This window comes from Haemaphysalis longicornis, unplaced genomic scaffold (assembly GCF_048455015.1).
Source record: "Haemaphysalis longicornis isolate Haplotype H1 unplaced genomic scaffold, Haemaphysalis longicornis Haplotype H1 scaffold_1, whole genome shotgun sequence".
NCBI lineage: Eukaryota > Metazoa > Arthropoda > Arachnida > Ixodida > Ixodidae > Haemaphysalis > Haemaphysalis longicornis.
Window position 1 is genome coordinate 141,276,368 of NW_027526203.1, and position 11,019 is coordinate 141,287,386.

Below are 11,019 nucleotides of genomic sequence, written 5' to 3' on the forward strand. Positions count from 1 at the left end.
AGCAAAGCATCCTTGGCTGCCGAACAAAAGCTAAATGGGCTACGGAGCGTGTGATCTTTCCGTGGAAACAAAAAAGTTACTCAGTCTAGTTTTTCTTGAACCCCTAAACGTAGAAGTAACCTGCAACTTTTTTGTTCTTGCTGTACTTGGCTACAAAGTCTAACTGGACACATGCCCAAGAGCTCCGAGTCATTCGTAGCTTACAAAAGCTTTCTTGCTTTTTTATAGGTTAAAAAATATTTCCAAACCAGTGCTAAAAATTTCAAAAAGAAACACCAATTTTGGTGAATTGACTTTCAAGAGGGAGAGGCTTACCGCGTGAGTTTTCCGGGCATTGGATTTATAAAGCCCGCATAAAGATCAAGCATGTTCTCCGAGTCACACAAAAGAGTTTTCTTTGACATACTTTTCCGCACCTCCCACCAATGCATCACGTACACTAATACTATCAAAGTCGGCTTGGCAGGGTATACTTTCAAAATGCAGGACCATGAACCAAGCTTTTTACATCCTGGTATGAGAATGGCTCAATTGCCTCGTTGTTGACATGCCGGTTCGACGCATGAACTTTAACCTTCATTCAGGCTTATTGCAATATTAGACCGAATGGTCTGTAACTTTGACCTCTGAGTGTGGCGCGTAGGAAGCAAAACTTAAGGGAAACACGTTGTCGGTAAGGTTTACCTCTCGGCCATATGGAGGGACCTGCATACAGGGCTAGCTTTAAGCAAAGCACCATCGATTAAAAGACGTTGTAAAAAGAGAATGTGTACCGATGCAAGCAGAGGCCGTTGCAACTGTAAAATGCTGATGACCTGGAATTGCAGGCGGAGTTACAGCGGACTGGAAGCCAAGGAGAAGTACGCGGAATGTATATCGAGCATTTTACTCCTCTTCACATCGCCGCCTTATGTAGGCTAAATTTCCTTCCCTATATCGCCCAGCTTTCGAGATTTGTAGAGACCATCCCGCGATTGCTTTCATTGTTGGTCTCCTAAGGTTCATTGAAGATGCCAACCGTATGTCGGAATGTTCAAATTATTGGCTTTTATAGCGAAAAAAAACGACCAGAGTCAAGACATTTTCCCAAGAGGAAGCGCTGCTGTATTGCTAGCGATTCTAACTTTAGTTCTGCTAACACATTTTAGATGGGCATAGAGCAGTATGTAATAATCTTATATTACAGTCGGAATCTATTGTGCGCTGTGGGTTGTTGGTACATATTTCATAGTATCGGAATAACCACACCGCACTTTTTTGTTTTCAGTGCAATATATTCATGGTTCGTCTAGAGTTTTCTTCGCCGACCGCCACTGCATTATTATGGAACTGCCTCCAGTCTATCCATACATAGGTACGTCCCCATTCTCATCCTATCGTCGAAATGTATACCTTAACTTCTAAGGGATTCAAGCTCGAGACAATACAACTTCGTCACTAATCAGGCAGCCAGACATGGTATAGTTGAATGAAAACTTACACAGTGGAAACTATCTAGAAGCTCCTAATTCAAAAGACCTAATAAGGTAGTGGATTTAAATGCGGTACCGGAAAAGTTCACACCTAAAAAACCACGATGTTAAGGTTTCTAATGTGCGTGGATGTTATTAGGAGCCACAATTCGCGGACTAATTTCTGTGTGTTGCGAAAATTATTTTCGGTATACAGCGAGAACACTTGTCAAATCTCGCGTAACGATCGATTTAAAATGAGAAAATTTATTTTTATTAAAATTATTTTATTAAAATTTATTTTTTATTAAATTTATTTATTTATTAAAATTGTTTTATTAAAATATTTTATTTATTAATTTATTTTTATTATATTTATTTATTAAAATGAGAAAATTTATGTTTTAGCTTAGTGCATTTGAAGTCGCCTCCTAATGGTTCCTCATAATCTAAAACAAAGCGTGATCGGCGAAAGGCAGGAAATATTTCATGTGAAAATCTTATCTGCACGGGACGTTTGTAAATGCCTTAAAGCGCTAATGTCTCGGTTAAGGCCTAGGTAGCGCATTGTTGGCACTATAAGACAAAACTGACTGGTATTTTCTAGGTTGTTTTTTCTTCTTGATATTGTTGGCGTGCCCCTTCCTGCGTTGTTGTCGACACAATTGCGAGTGTGAATTTAAAAAAAAGAATGTGATTGGTTCTTTCATAACGCAACCTAATTGTTTTAGTTGAAATAGACGTGCTAAAACATAACTTTGCGTTTTTTTCAGAAAAACCTCTCTGCGCTTTGTGGGTTAATAAAGAAGCTCTCCAGTTGGCCAACAGACACTGCCACTTCATCCTACTAGAGATGTGCAGGGCTCCCGTTTATAATGCCTATGACTATGAAAGGCAATATTGTAGCTACGACGACAACACACGAATAGATTTGTGCAAAGAAGTGAAAGGATGCACAATGCCCTATGATTGCAAATAAACAGATTTCAAATTTCAATTTCTGATCTGTCAAGTAGCTCGTAATTTCTAGACGGTTTAAGTACCTTACTTCCCATAGCAAGTTTATGCATTTTGCCTGGACAAGTAGGAAAAATATTGAAGCAGCCTTTGCAAGAAAAAAAAATCTGCAGCGTAAAACGTGCACCACAAAAGCTCCATAAACGAGAGGAATTTTGCGTCCCTTCACTGCAATACTCCCTTTAAATCCTATGTGCTCGGCGAAAACACTAAATCATACACAAAAGCTGACTGCTGAGACAGCTTGGTTATTTGCAACCTAAACACATGTTAACAGGCGTTGAAACCGGCATGCGGCACTATCCTGTTGTAGAGATTGACTCGGCTTAAAGCATAAGACAAGGCGTTTGCAAGACATTTCTGATTTAGCATCGCACCCTTTGAAGAACACATTTCCCATTCTAAAAAAAACCATCGAGGTTTGCAGCAGAGGGCTCAGCTCACTCCGTGATTTTCATGCTTGTAGGTGAATGTGTACAGCCTGCGCTTTATTATAACTTCCTTTCTGTTTTGCTGCAAATCCGAAGTGTAGTGTAATGAAGTATGGGTGTTGCCTTGCCTGCATACCGTGCGAGGATGGGCTGTTTCTTGGCACGTAGTAATTTGAACAGCTCATGTTCAGCAGCAAAGTTCCGGCCTGCCTCGTTCGCTGCGTGTTGTCGTACTTGATGGCGGTGCTTCTTGGTTCGGTTTTGAGTTGCCCGTGTGATGGTTTGCGCTGGAGACGATGAGACCAGTCCGGGTCCGGCAATTTAGACCAAGCCCTTGCACTCCTAAAAGACCTAGCACCGTAAAATAAAAAGTTTCCCTAGGACACGTTAATGAAGCAGAAGGACATTCAAACAAACGTTACCGATGTTAAAACGCGTCTCAGTGAAGTAGAAGGCAAACTAAGTGCAATCGACAGCCTGCGTCAGAATGTCACCAGTGTTAGCGAAGCTGTTCAAGTATCCTAGGTTTAGCTGCAGTCCATTAATACTAAACAATCAGAACAGGCCGATATTATAGTTGACGACTTAAATAACTGAATGCGACGGAAGAACCTGATTTTCGAGGGAATTCCAGAGGAACCAGACGAAAAACGGGCAGACACGGAACGCTTGATTGCGAATTCGTGTCAACAGTTTTAAGCAGCGGAAATAAAATGAGCGCACCGGGTGGGCCGGCTCAAACCGGAAAAAAGTCGCCATATTGTGATAAAAGTCCTGAATTTAAAGGTAAAAGCAACATTCTAACGAACATGTCAAAGCTAAAGAAGTAAAGGAACCTCGCGTATGGATTGAAGATTTCTCTGCACGAATCCAACTTGTTAAGAAAAACTCCGAGGTTTGCTGCCGAGAAAAGTACCCTAGACGAGAAGTGCAGGTTTGTGTCCGATAAACGACTTTCTCCCAAAACAAATGTTATTCATTCGACTCGGTCAAACGTGAGATAATCTATTTTTCAAGGCACGAAGAAGCTACGGCAAGCTGGCCACCTAAACACGCTGTCCCGTCGTCCTTCTTTACTGTCGTTGTCCAAGTCGTGCTCTATTTTTTTAAATCATCATCATCAGCAGCAGCAGCAGCAGCCTATCTACGCCCACTGCAGAGAAAAGGCCTCTCCCATTATTCTCCAATTACCTCGGTCCTGTGCCAACTGTGACTAATTTATCCCCGCCAACTTCTTGACCTCATCTGCCCATCTAACTTTCTGCCGCCCCCTGCAACGCTTGCCTTCTCTGGGGATCCACTCTGTTACCCTTAATGACCAGCGGTTATCTTGCCTTCGCATTACATGCCCTACCCACATTAATTTCTTTTTTAGATGCGAAGCCATCTCATTCACCCGCCTTGTCCCTGCATCCGGAGTCGGCGTCGTCGTCGTTGTCGGCGTCCACCCCTCCCCCATTCTCCTTGCCGCGCCAGCTTCGCTCTCCGCCGCTCACCCCCTCTCCTCTCCGATAGCGAACACTCTCTCGCGAGGGGCATTGGATTGGATTCGATTGGATTGGCTTGGCTTGGCTTGGCTTGGATTGGATTAAAGTGGATTGTGTTGATTTGTGTTGCATCATAGCCGCGGCAGACGCACTGGCGCCGGCGCGTCCCCTCACCGTTATGCGCGCTATAAAACGCGGTGCCTGCGCCGCTCCGCTCCATCGTTCCAGCGCCGTTCCTCCGCTGTCCAACGCTGCAACGTGAACCCCCTATGCCGCGCATCTACACAGGGGTTCCCCCGAGGGGAGGTGGGAGTTTTTCTTAACCTCTACTAATATTTCCTTAACACGTGTTTGTTCCCTGACCCACTCCGCTCTCTTCTTGTCCCTTAATGTTACACCTATCATTTTTCGCTCCATTGCACGCTGAGTCGTTCTCAATTTAAGTTGAACCCTCTTAGTGAGCCTCCAGGTTTCTGCCCCGTAGGTGAGTACCGGTAAGATGCAGCTGTCATACACTTTCTTCTTCAGCGACAATGGTAGGCTGCTATTCATTATCTGAGAATGTCTGCCATATGCACCACACCCCGTTCTTATCCTTCTAATTATCTCTGCCTCATGGTTGGGATCTGGGGTCATAACTTGGCCTAAGTAGATATATTCGCTTACCACTTCCACTGCCTCGCCACCTATCTCAAACCGCTGTGCTGTCCCGAGGTTATTGATCATTACTTTAGTTTTCTGGATATTAATTTTCAGGCCCACGGTTCTACTCTGTTCGTCCAGTGCGGAAAGCATGCTTTGCAATTCGTCCCCCGAGTTACTTAGCAAGGCAACGTCATCAGCAAATCTGAGGTTACTGAGGTATTCTCCATTAACCCTTACTCCCACCTGTTCCCAATCCAACGTTCTGAATACTTCTTGTAAACATGCTGTGAATAACATTGGAGAGATTGTATCTCCATGTCTGACACCCTTCCTCGTAGGTATTTTACTGCTCCCCTTATGGAGGATGATGGTAGCTGTGGACCCATTGTAGATATCCTCTTGTATTCTTACATAATGCTCGTCTGCCCCCTGGTTCCGTAATGCCTGAATGACTGCTAGTGTTTCGACCGAGTCAAATGCTTTCTCATAATCTATGAAGACTATATATAGGTGTTCAGTATACTCAGCGCACTTCTCTATCACCTGATTGATCGTGTGAATATGGTCCATTGTTGAATAACCTTTACGGAAGCCTGCTTGTTCTTTAGGTTGACTGAAATCTAAGGTTGCAGAAATTCTGTTAGCGATTACCTTGGTAAGTACCTTGTAGACGACTGACAGTAAGCTGATCGGCCTGTAATTTTTCAAGTGCTTCATGTCGCCTTTCTTATGGATTAGGATGATGTTCGCGTTCTTCCAAGATTCCGGTACACTTGCGGTCATTACGCATTGCGTATACAGATTTGCCAGTTTTTCAAGTACAATTTCTCCGCGATTCTTCAAGAGGTCTGCTGTTATCTGATCCTCACCAGGTGCTTTACCCCCTTTCATTTCTTTCAAAGCCTTCCTTACTTCTTCGGTCGTTACTGGTGGGATGTCTATCTCCTCTGAACTACTGTCTCGTTCGGCATTATCCTGGATGTCCCGGCTACTGCACAGGTCCCTATAGAACTCCTCGGCCACTGTGACTATTTCATCCCTATTTGTGATGACATTGCCTTGCTTATCTTTAAGTGCATACATCTGATTTTTCCCCGCGCCAAGACGCCTCTTCACTGCTTTCAGGCTACCTCCGTTCTTTACAGCGTATTCGATCCTCTGCATATTATACTTCCGTATGTCAGCTGTCTTACGCTTATTGATTAACTTCGAAAGCTCCGCTAGTTCTATTCTGTCAGCTGCGGTAGAGATTGTCATGGTTTACCGTTTCCTAATTAGATCTTTCGTCTCCTGGGAAAGTTTACCAGTATCCTGTCTAGCCATAGTGCCCCGAATTCTACTGCACACTCCGTGATAATGAGTGTAAGGTTGTCGCTGGCTTCCTGTGTCGCAAGCTCGGCTTCATCGTTAAGAGCTGAATATCGGTTCTGCAGCGCGATCCTGAATTCTTCTGCTTTACGTCTTACTGTTAGCTCATTTATCGGCTTCTTTTGTACTAACCAGAGCAGAGCAGGATTGGCCACCCTGGTGTAGTAACGGCCCCAACCTCCCATGAATACGCCAATTTTTTTAATCATAATGCACCAACTTGCCTAACAGATTTGCTTAATGAACGCTGTTGCTAGTTCGCAAGGGCAAGATGATGCTAACTCAGCAAGATGATGATGCAACTCAACAAAAATATCCGAACCATTCCAATTACTCACTTCCTCTTATTTGTGGAGTCCAACTACAAATCGTTCACGTTTCACCTGGTTAGCGCAACGTTCTCGGCTCGCACCCACGAGTGCGGCGACGGCGCAGGCTTAAATTCTTGAATGCCCGAAATGGACGCCGGCAATCCGCACCGATCTGCGCGCATTGAGTAACCGCAACACGCACACTAACACCGCCTATCGCTTCGGGAGCCATCGGAGTTGTCCTTGGCCGTTCATTTCTGGCCGGTATGCCTGCTGGAATTGCAACGTTGCCGCCTAATGAGAACCACACGCAACGGTCCGCGTTTTTAGTCGGATAACCGCCTCTCTCGCCTCCTGCCGCCGACATTGCCGGAGCAGCAGCCATTTTGGAAGCTTGCTTCCCGCCGGTCAGGAGCGCCGAGAAAGTTCCCGAATCCATACGCTAACAGCAGTTGCGTGGGTAGCAGCGCATCGTCGGGGCGTTTACAAAGAGTACTGCGCATGCGCAGTCGCAACCCGCCCCTCCGCCTGGGGCGTACGCTCCTTCGGAGTGCTCGCCCAACTAAATCTGTCTATTCAGTGGCTCTAGCTGCACTGTCACGGCCTGTCCCTCGAGCTACGGCAACATATCTGGGCCCTTCACCGTCTAGGCACTCCAGCGATTGTGCGCAATACGTCATTCGAACAAAACGAATGCACAGCTCCAATATTTACTCCTACGGGCTGCCGCATGGAGACTTCTTTGCAGTATGCGAAATTCCTGGAGGGCAGATAATGTTTGTGTGCTCATATGCTTCCTCTGGCTGTTATTAGAGCTCGTTATGAGACCGTTGCATCACTGTCTGATGAATACGCAAGCAACTCAGTCTCGTAAATAACGATATACAGCCGTTTCCGCCTTTACATGAGCGCATCGACGCGGAAACCGCATCGCCGGCGCCGTTCGCGGTGCATCTCGGGATTCCACCCCGGCGCTCCGTCGACTCTCTCGGTGCGCGACGGGGCAGCCGAAAATGGCACCACAGCGGTGCGGCCCGGTTTATCGAGGACAGATGGTGTACACCGGTGCGGTTTATCGAGGATGAACAGGCGCACTGGTGCGCCCCGGTGTGCACCGGTGCGGTTTATCAGAGATGCTATGAGATATGCGATTATGTGACTTGTACCGTGGCAGTGTATCATCGGCCACACGATTCACCTCGTGAATTCGCTGAACGTTTAAACGATTCCTTAAGCGCTGTACAGGACAAATACCCAGCATCGCTAATCGTTGTAGTCTCTGCACTGGAACCAATTTTATTTGTAGTTTACATTAGTACAGTAAGCAAAAACTTAAACCCTAATGTTCGGTTATTCGCTGATGGTTGCACAATTTATGGACAAATTATTAGCGATGAAGACTTTCATGTGTTACAGACTTCAACAATATTTCCAGCTAGTGTGAGCCGTGGCAAATCAAAATAAACGCTTCGAAAAAGAAAGCTATGATATTTACCAGGAGTACTAATATGCACCATTTATCTATGTTCTTTTCACGTAAGGTTTCACGACAAACTGACACCCAAATATTTTAGCTTGGAAGGTTTTCCGATCCCCGCGTTATTAATGGATAGATAGATAGATAGATAGATAGATAGATAGATAGATAGATAGATAGATAGATAGATAGATAGATAGATAGATAGATAGATAGATAGATAGATAGATAGATAGATAGATAGATAGATAGATAGATGGATGGATGGATGGATGGATGGATGGATGGATGGATGGATGGATGGATGGATGGATGGATGGATGGATGGACGCACGGACGGACGGACGGACGGACGGACGGACGGACGGATGTATGGATGGATAAATAGATGGATGGATGGATGGATGGATGGATGGATGGATGGATGGATGGATGGATGGATGGATGGATGGATGGATGGACGCACGGACGGACGGACGGACGGACGGATGTATGGATGGATAAATAGATGGATGGATGGATGGATGGATGGATGGATGGATGGATGGATGGATGGATGGATGGATGGATGGATGGATGGATAGATAGATAGATAGATAGATATCACATGTCACAGCAAAATGGAGGCATGCCTCTGTTTTGCTGTGACGTGCTTTGATCATATACACGGAAACTTTTTGACCCTTGCTGGTGACAAATCTAATGGAAACTTCCACGGAGGACACACCTAGCTACTACAAGTACATAATCTTATGATTGGTTGCGTTGTCGGCGCGTGCACTTCTGTGAACTTGTGAACTGCCCTGACATTCCCCACGCCGGTGGTCATTGGTATTTGCAGAAACAGATGTGTCACCGGCGGCCTCCGTTCTCTATTTCTTCTTCTTGTACTTTGAATTTCGTGTGTTGACGCGTTCACTGCACCATTCGTTTATTCCTGTAATTCGTACGTGAAGTGTCTGTTTTTCTTCAGCTTCCCACCTTCTCTTTCTTATTGGAATGAAGTTGTTTATTGCTTTGCTTTTTATAAAATAGTTTGCCGCCTGCCGTGCCGCATCTTCTTTACCATGAAACGTTGCTTTTTTTGTTATTTTCTTTCTTTTCTTTGCTGTGGAGAGATTGTGAGGAGCACAGGGTCACGAAAGTTTGTACGCACATGTATAGTGCCCTCCCTTTCCCTGTTCCCTCGCCCCAACCCGCCTATGTTCTTAAAAAGGGTGCACTGTGCCACACCTTCTGCACCTATACAGTCGAACACGGATATATCGAACTCCAAGGGGATCGCGAAATAGTTCGATATATGAAAAATTCGATATAAAAAATATGGGCTCTGAGACCTCACCTATGGCGGACGATCACTTCCGATCGTCGCATTCAAGAATGACAACTAATTCCGCACTCAGGACGCAACAGGACGCTTTATTTCCGTGAAAACAAATCGCCTGCTTCTTCGTCCTGGAAATTAAATTAAGGACGCTGGTCTCGATCTTCTCTAGGCTGCACAACTAGAAAATTCCAGCAGTACGCTGCGCCTTCACACACCACGCACAAAACGCCGGCAAAAGAAGAACAGCGCGCACGTACCACAAGAACTTTGAAGGTAACAATTCGAAGCGCTCGCGATGGTCATCTCCGAGAGAAACAGTGATCTCCGAAAGGTGCGGGACAACTCGCCAAACGGCAGCAACAGCAGCAAAATGCAAAAGAAGGAGGAGGCCGCCAGCGCCTTCGTTCCCTCTTCCCTTTCCCGAGACGACATCAGGGGAAGACAGACCCAGAGAGAGAGAAAACAAAACTCTTTTTCGGCAAGCCGGAGAACGTACGCAGCCGCAAAAAAAAAAAAAGGACGCGCATTCGGGGCATCCCTACCTCGCACTGTCACATTTTCCGAGCGTTCGGGCTTGTCTGCCTAGAGAGATTTAGCATACCGGGCTCCGTCCGCTAACGCTACGGCGGCCGGTAGCGGGGCCCGACTGGGCAAGCGCAAATTCGTTCCGGTAGGGGGGATTAGTTTTGCGAGCCAGCCTTCGCCATGCCCGCGCATTCCTCTATATCCTCCTCAACCTCAATCGGGGGTGCAGCGACCGCCGAAGAGCAGCTTCCAGCTCGCGCGGCGTTCGATATAACCAATGTCGGGAAAAATGCGGTTCGATATAGAAGTACGAATTCCTATACTTTTACACAGAATTTTCAAGGGGATAATTCATGAGTTCGATATAGACAATAATTCGATATAGCCGTGTTCGATATATCCGTGTTCGACTGTATAAGCGTCCGTGCTTCTAAGTTGTATGTTACTAAGATGAAGAGTGGCCTTCCAGTCAAAACGTCACTAAACCGCTGTTTTTGTTTTTAATCGTGAGTGAACCATTTTCTCAAGTATTTCTTCTGGCTCGTTGAGAAGTTTCTTCTACGGCTTACACACACACACACACACACACACACATATATATATATATATATATATATATATATATATATATATATATATATATATACAGAAAGAAATGCCGGCAGTCTACAAGGCCACAGAAGGCATAGGGGAATGGTTAGACAATTTTTTACCGCTAGTGACTTTACATTATTTTTTTATTAATACGTGAGAAAGAAAGAAAGAAAGAAAAACACGCGCCCAGAGTGGGGACCGAACCCACGCCTTTCGATTAGATCTCGAATGCCTTACCAATTCGGCTATCTGGGCGACTGTGTTCTTATCTTTCTGGGGGATTTATATTTACCACAACTGTATCTGACACTCGAAGGCGGTAGCCAGCGCCACTCAGACTACACGGGGAGAAGGGGACCTTCTTTTCAACCCCCGGGGCGGACTCA